This window comes from Callospermophilus lateralis, chromosome 6 (assembly GCF_048772815.1).
Source record: "Callospermophilus lateralis isolate mCalLat2 chromosome 6, mCalLat2.hap1, whole genome shotgun sequence".
NCBI lineage: Eukaryota > Metazoa > Chordata > Mammalia > Rodentia > Sciuridae > Callospermophilus > Callospermophilus lateralis.
The window spans coordinates 92,934,849-92,943,052 of NC_135310.1; the positions used below are offsets into that span (position 1 = coordinate 92,934,849).

General features: G+C 31.2%; 1 pseudogene; it reads right to left on the minus strand.

Moving 5' to 3' along the window:
- Positions 1-3,373: 3,373 nt before the first annotated feature.
- On the minus strand, positions 3,374-3,468 carry LOC143402695 (small nucleolar RNA U13; annotated as a pseudogene).
- Positions 3,469-8,204: the final 4,736 nt, after the last annotated feature.

The following is an 8,204-nucleotide window of genomic DNA, read 5'->3' on the forward strand; positions in this document are numbered from 1 at the left end:
ATGCATTTTCTAGCTGAGTTTTAACATTTATTTAAAAATATTCCAGTTACTTGAAGTTTTAAATTCAAATTGAAATTCATATGTTAGGGTAATTGAATTTTCAAATGAATATTGAAATCAGCCTGACAATACACAAAACATTTTCTGCTGAGATTGTTGTTTGGGTTTATATTCAATCTGTAGACCATGTGGGAGAGAATGGATATCCTAGAATTAGTAATTCTCCTGATCAGTTAATTTAATATGTCTACATTCATAAAGCTTATCTAAGGCCAAACTTTCTTTAGTGTTTTAGTTTTACATTATTATAAATGATATATAAAATATTATTCTACATTTTTTGCTAATATAAAATTCAGTTGGTTCTTAAATAGCAATCTTGTATTCTGCAACCACAATGAACACATTCGCTCTTTATTGTGTTTTTGTGGAACCATTATGGACTTTCACATGGATGATCATGGCTCATACAAACAAATACAGTTTTACACCTTGCTTTCAAATCTGTTTTATTTTAGATTATTTAGTTTTTATTGCACTGGATAAGACCTTACATAAGATTTTGAATAGAATAGTGAGAGGGCGACAATTTTCTTTATGTCAAATCTTACGGGAAAAGCCTTATATTTCTAGAGATTTCAAAGTTCCTTAGATATATATGATTTTTGTTTAATGTGGATTTGTTTTTCCCTTCTTATGAAATAATCAGTAACTATTATTATAGTTTTAAAACTATTTTTCTTTCTTTTCTGTTTTAATTTTTCATTTATTTTATTTCCCTATTTTTGTTGTTCAACCCATTTTTGCTGCCATTTTAAAAGGTCTTCAGAAACTCTGTTTATAATGAAATAAATTTCATTATTTTTCAATGCTCTTATTTGCATTCTTTTCAGTTTGGTTTATCTCTCGAAATATATAGCCCTTCACCTATTATAACCAAATTTTCCTTTACTTTTTTAAGTCATTTACAGGAATTCCATTATATTTTTGTCTGCTATATAGGATTCAACTGTGATTCTTGTTTCATTTAATTTCTTTTCATTTGTATGTCATGCATTTTTTTTAGATGTTCCAGTTTGATTTTTTAAAGGACAAATGTGTTGAAGCATAATATTGCTCTTCTATTCTTCTTGGCATCTTTGATTATTTCTTGAGTTCAAACTCTATTCTCTGTGGTCAATAGGCTTAGTATTATGCTTTCTAAGGTTGAGTTTAGCTCTGACTGGGGTACAACTTATAATTAAATTTTATTCAGATGGAGTTAATCAAACCTCCAAACCTAATGCTGTTTCTCTTTACAAGTCTTTTTTTTTTTTTTTTTTTTAAAGAAAAACATGTGTCTTAAATTTATTTACCACTTCCTTCTTTCCCACTTTCCTCCATCCTTCCCACCTTTCTTCTTTCCTTTCAAGTTTTTGTGGTACTAGGAATTGAACCCAGGGTACTCTAACACTAAGCTACACCCCCAGTCCTCATTACTTACTTTAAAAGTTTGGAGACAGTCACTTGCTAAATTGTCAAGACTGGTTACAAATCTTAACAGTAACAGTGGGAAATGGTTCACTTTTGATTTCTCTCTGCTTTTCAGCTTTTCCTCCTTGAATGCTTTCATAATAAATTTGAAGTTGACAACAAGGATGGATGAATATTGGGGTCAAGTAAGGTTTTTGTTTTGTTTTGTTTTCATATAATGATTTTTAGTTTTCCAGTTAGTCACAGCCACCCCTTGCCTGGGTGATCTTCCCTCAAGCTTTCTGAATAATCCCCTGTGAGCTTATTTTTACATCTTTTCCTGTCCAGGTGAGGTAATCATCTTCTGAAATGAAAACTCTCATAGATTTCTGCTACCTATAAAGTGCTTGTTTATTTTTTGGACTGTTGTTTACATAGAGTTTCTCAGACATATCAGTTACTTTTAACAGACAGAAAACTATATTAGTTTAAGATTTGTCCTAGGTTTTTCTGTCGGATACTGTGTGTGTATCTCAAATGGTGAGAAGCTCTGTGTTCACATACAGCTCCTAGCAGAAAGCCAAGTGGCCAGGAATAATATATGTTCACAGCTTCATAAATAAAGAATGTATGCTTATAATGAGGAATACACTTAGCTATAATAAGCAAAAGAATGGATTACTACCTAAAACTATTGCAACAAACACTATGTTTAAACGGTAACAAAAAATTTAGCCACTTAGAAGATCATGATATTGTAATAAAATTTCTGTTTATATATTTTAAATATAAATTTTATTAATTAAATATAAATAAAAATAAATTTTAAATATACATTTTATTAAATATATGATTTTAAATATAAATAAAATCCTGAATTTTGGCTATTTGGAAGATAACCTTGGCTGTCTTGTCGAATATAGAAAGTTACTCTATAAAGCAAAGAAAAGAACATTTTCAAAAAATGTTGGAACTTGTAGGAACTATTTAAAGAAAAATAAATTATCTAAAGGTAAAGAGATTTTAGACATGTGATGGAGCTTTGAAAAATAAGTGTTGCACTATCAAAGTGTATACAGAGCAATTTTACTTAAGAAAAAAACAGCAAGGGTCAAATAGTACATATGGATATTATAACAACAAAACAGAGATTCTTATCAGTGTAAAGCCTTTTAAAAGTCACAAATAAGAGAGGAGATAAAATTTGGTAAGCTATGAATAAAGTGATTTCTATAATTTTATACTAATACCAGTGTAATTTTAGAGTGAAAACAGAGCTATTAATAAAATTTTTGTAAAATGAGTATGTACTCTTCAAGTCATCGTAGACATATTAAAAAATAGTTTCAACTATCTCTAATTTTCTTCCTCCTTTGTTTGGAACTAATGTAAGCCCTTAGAAGGGACATTATGGCCACTCCTTGCCTTGGCTCACATCACTGAATGAGGAAGCCCCTACATCTTGCCATAGGACATTTTCAGTAGCAAAGAAAGGTTTTCAGTTGGTACACGAGCTATGATTCATTCTGAAGACATTAACTTGCTTTATTGCTCTTGACAAGTAATTTAGAAACTCTAGACCTCAGTTTCCTTAGAGGAAATATGTGACTGTGAAGTGAACTGACATATAAACTCTACTAACTTATGAATAACTTGTGTCCTATGTAGGGCATGATTTTTTTTGAACTATAAAAGCATTCTATTTTGAAATTATCCATTGATCATTGATGTTTAGGTTTGAGCAACCCCTGCATTGAAAAATGAGTAAAATTTTAAAAAGAAAAATGATTCTTCAGGAGTGGGGAAAAAAAGCCAAAACTTCCCAAGGGAGAAAAAATAAAGAAATAGAAAATACAGCTTTTATTAAAATGAAAAGTATTGAATATTCAAAATCATTTAATCTTATGATTTTTTTGTTTCACTTCAGACAGTAATGTGCTGATGTCAAGGGAGGGACATCTGACACAATAGCATGAACACCCAATCATCATGCTTATGGCATTATTTAGATATGATATTTTTTCATTGATAATTTTCTAAATTTCCCCAGTATTACTGTAGTGATATGGAATGACCATTTTATAAATTGTTATGAATTAATTTATTTCTTTTAAAAATACAACAATTTAAAAGAACGTTAAAATATGCTTCACTTCATTATTTAATGAATGCTTTTATTATGGAAATTTATTTTTAAAGTTGACAGTTATTAATCATTAAAAATATAGTGTCACCTTTTTTTAAAGAGAGAGACAGAGAGAGAGAGAGAGAGAGAGAGAGAGATTTTTTTAATATTTATTTTTTTAGTTCTCGCGGACACAACATCTTTGTTTGTATGTGGTGCTGAGGATTGAACGTGGGCCGCACGCATGCCAGGCGAGTGCGCTACCGCTTGAGCCACATTCCCAGCCCCTAGTGTCACCTTTTAAGAGTCAAGTCAGTTCAAAAATGTTTGACTCTTATTGTCTATATAAATAACATAACACATTTTTTTTCTGAATTGCCTTTTAATTCTCGTAAATAATATTATGAAGTCAGTATTGTAATCCTCCTTTTAGACGTGCATAAGTTAATATAAATTACCAAATTCATATTGCTAGGAATTTCAAATATTTAAGATGGATACAAATCTGATCTATTTTCACCAGAAACTCGAAACTACTTCATGCACTTTCTCTAGGAGTCACACAAATGTAGAAAACTTAAGATTTATTTCTTTTAAAAAGAAATAAATTTTAGAGTTAAGAAATGTGGCTATGACCTAGGGAGGTTAGAAGGTTAGTTGAAGATTAAACCATTACTAGTTACATTATTTAAAGAGAAAAGATGATTATTAATTTGTGTACTATTTCATCTAAATAATGCTTTTTTGATTGTATCTATGCAAAGTAATTATATCTCTACTCTGATTGATAAAGGAAAGGATCAGCAATAACTTAAACCAAGGCCATATGTAGGCATATTGCAAATCTTACTGTATCATTACTGAAATAGTCCTTATTCACCTTCTCTCAATAACTATGAAGAAAAATCATGCTAAAGAGATCAGTATAGCTAGAATATATCATGTGGTTATTATTATGATTATTTCAACAACTTAATCATGTAGAAAGATGAAATTCAAGCTATTAAAAATCAAGTATATTACTATTTGATTAGCATAAGCCAGTATTAAATATTGTAGCATACATATGAGCTGTCCACAATTTCGTTTTTGGTTTGGATTGTAATCCTAATGATTTATCCTGTATTCCTATTCCAGTTCTATGTTTTCCTGATTTGCAGATTTAACCTATTCTCAGCTATTGCCATATTTTTTTTCAAATCTTTATTCCCATCATGTATTTATTTCCAAAGATAGATGTATTATCTTTAATCAAACACACACACACACACAAAAAAAAAAAAAAAAAAACTTGGCATATTTGAGAATAAATTTGTTTCCTTCTTTAAATATTTAGTCCTCTAGATCCTGTCCCCTTCTCTTTTGTCACTGGCATCAAAATGTAAGAGTTGTTACACTGATTAAGTTTCCATTAAAACTATAACTAAAAAATTTCTTATCTGACACTTCTCTTGTTACATAATCAGAATAGACTGAAGCAGTACATTTTAGACAAAGCTTCCGAAACATCTGTCTTCCAAAAGACATTGCCTCTGCTGAAACTGATATCTACTCATCATTGCCTGAAAGCATGGTACAGAAATGTGACCATAGGATCTGGCAAAAACTTGAATGTTCCTGCTTCTGAGGCAAGTAACCACAACACCATGAAGCCAGGGGTGACAGAACATCATTGCCTCTGCCAATATCTACACCAGCAAACAGATAACTAATGCACTTATCTCATTTTTTTTTCTTTTCTTCACTTAATCCAATTTTGAGTGTAAGTCTTGCATGAGTAAATCAGATTTGTAGATCTGATTAGTGCTATCTAAATCATATTCCAAAATTTAAGTACGTGGGAAGCTAGAATATATAGTTTATAGCTTTCTGGGAGCCATGGCAGAGAAAAACACACTAGTCAGAGTTTGGAACAAAAGCTGAGTAAGCTAATCCATACAATTGCTATAGTTTCCATTTTTTAAAAATTTTTATTTATTTATTTATTAAGGTACTGGGGATTAGGTACTTTACCACAGAACCATGTCCATAATTCTTTATTATTATTATTATTATTATTATTATTATTATTATTAATTTTTGAGAGAGTTACTAAATTACTGAGGGTCTCACTAAATTGCTGAAGCTGTCCTCAAGCATCCTCCTACTATAGCCTTCCAAGTCATTAGGAGTACAGTTGAGCACCACCAGGCCTTTCTTATAGTTTGGATCCTGAATGTACCCTAAAGGCCCATGTGCTGAAGGCTTAATTGGCAGCCTGAGGTCCTATTTGAAGGTAATAGGAACTTTATGAGGTGGGGCCCATGAAAGGAAATTGTATCATGAGGGACATTCTAGGGATAATGGGATCCTGGCCCCTTACTTTCTGTTTGCTTCCCTGCTACACTGAGATGAGCAGCTACTCTGTCACACAATCCCTTCCATGAGGTACTATACCTCCACAAGGTACTATACCTCCACAAGGTACTATACCTCCACGAGGCACAGGGTCTAGAAACTATGGACTGAAACTTTAGAAACCCTGAGCTAAATTAAACCTTCCTCCTTATAGGTTACTTATATCAAGCTTTTGTTATAGCAGTAAGAATTTGACTAACTTTAAGGTTCTCTTTTTCAGTGTTAAAATCCTTTATGACTGCTTTCTCTCCTTGTTATATTCTTTTGCCCTACAAGACATTAAATTCTACACATTCCTCTCTTAATGTATCTCATATCTGTCATTTTCTTTCATTTCTACTTCTCCTATTTAAGCTCTTTTGAAATTACTCCAAATCATTACAGAAAATATCTATAGGTATTTCATAATCCAGAATTTCCTTCATAAATAATTCTATTTAAGTACCACTAAATCAGTCTTGATAATTAGTTATTTTCAGGGAAATCCAACTCTCAGAATGACAGCCTGATTTCTATAAGCCTGACACAACTGATATATTATCTCATTCAAGAATTATTACCTAAGTCTGGCTAGAAATGACTGTTGTATTTTTGAACATTAAATCATATTTAACTAGTGCCTTTCCTATGGTATTTACGTGATTGTGCTTTAAATTTTACATAATTATTTAAGTAAGAATGTGTGTGTGTGTGTGTGTGTGTGTCTGTGTGTGTATCTCCTCTAGCTCCTGAGGACTAGATCAAAAGAGCATCTAAAAGTCGACCTTGCACATCATATAACTTAAGATCTTTCTTGAATAAATGCATAAAGACCAAATAGGTACATGACATTGCATAAATAAATAGATAAATGACATTCAAAGAGATCATAAATACACATAGTCAGAAAACTCAAAATGTCTGAGGTTGTAAACTACTTACAAGTTAACGTTTCACCTTATCAGATTCTTGCACACACACACACACACACACACACACACATGAACATGAGGCGCTGATGCTCCTGAATTAAAGACACAGATTATTTATTACTCTTGGCAGAAATAGAAGCCAGAGCAACATCTTGCATTGATTCTCTATACTCCAAAGTAATATATTTGTTACACACATTGTTTTCCCCTGGTTTTCACTTTATAGGCCATTTGCTAAGATCCTGTCCAGTACTTGCTTTATCAGGCTCTGTTACACTTGGGTTACAAGACACCTACATGTAGTGCTCAGTTACCCCAATATACTTTATTATCACAGATGGCCCTTTCTTCCTTGGGCCTAGAATTTCATATTTAAGTATTATCATTTTAATTAACTATACCTGTGAAGAAACCTTGAAAGTTATCTATTTATCTGTTTATGATACACTCAAATTAAAGATAAAGTATCATAGAAGAATAAGTATATGACATTCACAATCTTCCATTATCTCCCTATGATAGGAAACTCTTGAGACATAAAATCTGTAAAGGCTCTTATGCACATTAAACTTACTGGCTTCCAGATTAACTTGATGCCATTTTGTATGTTTTATTACAAGATTATTTTATATGCTTTATTATTTTATATGCTTCATTACAAGATTATTTTATTAAGACATGTATAGAAATTATGTTACCAGATAAATATGTTGAAATTTTCTATTTTGACAACTCTGTAATACTTATACAAATGAAATTAGATGTATTTTGAATATTTGTATTCTTCCCATCCAGGTCAGGAACCTCGTGTGATACAGTTTTCTAAATAATTTTCTATTCCATGTTTTCTCATAAGTGTAAATATTTTAAATTGGCTATACTATACTATATTCTTCCTTTCTTCTCTAATTAGTGGCTTGTGGTTTATGTCTAAAAATTCTAATTAGAATAAGATATACTCTATGTTTTTATAAATATATCTAAATAGACTCTTCTGTAACATATAAGCAAAAGTAACAGATAGAAAATAATAAGGTAGTACATTCCAGAGTTGAAGACTTTGATTTTTTAAAGTAATGCTGAATTCAGTACACCTTCCCTTACTGGTCAACTCAAGCAGCTTTGACAGAGTACAATAGGATGATTTTTTAAAAAGTAATTTATTTGTCACACCTCAAGAAATTGGAAACCGAAGATCAAGTTTACAGCAGACTTGGATCCTGGTAAGAGCCCTCTTTCTGGATTGCTGATAGACACTTCTCCCTCTGTACATAACATGGTATGGGGAAAGATAGAAATCTTTTTGTTCTTATAAGATC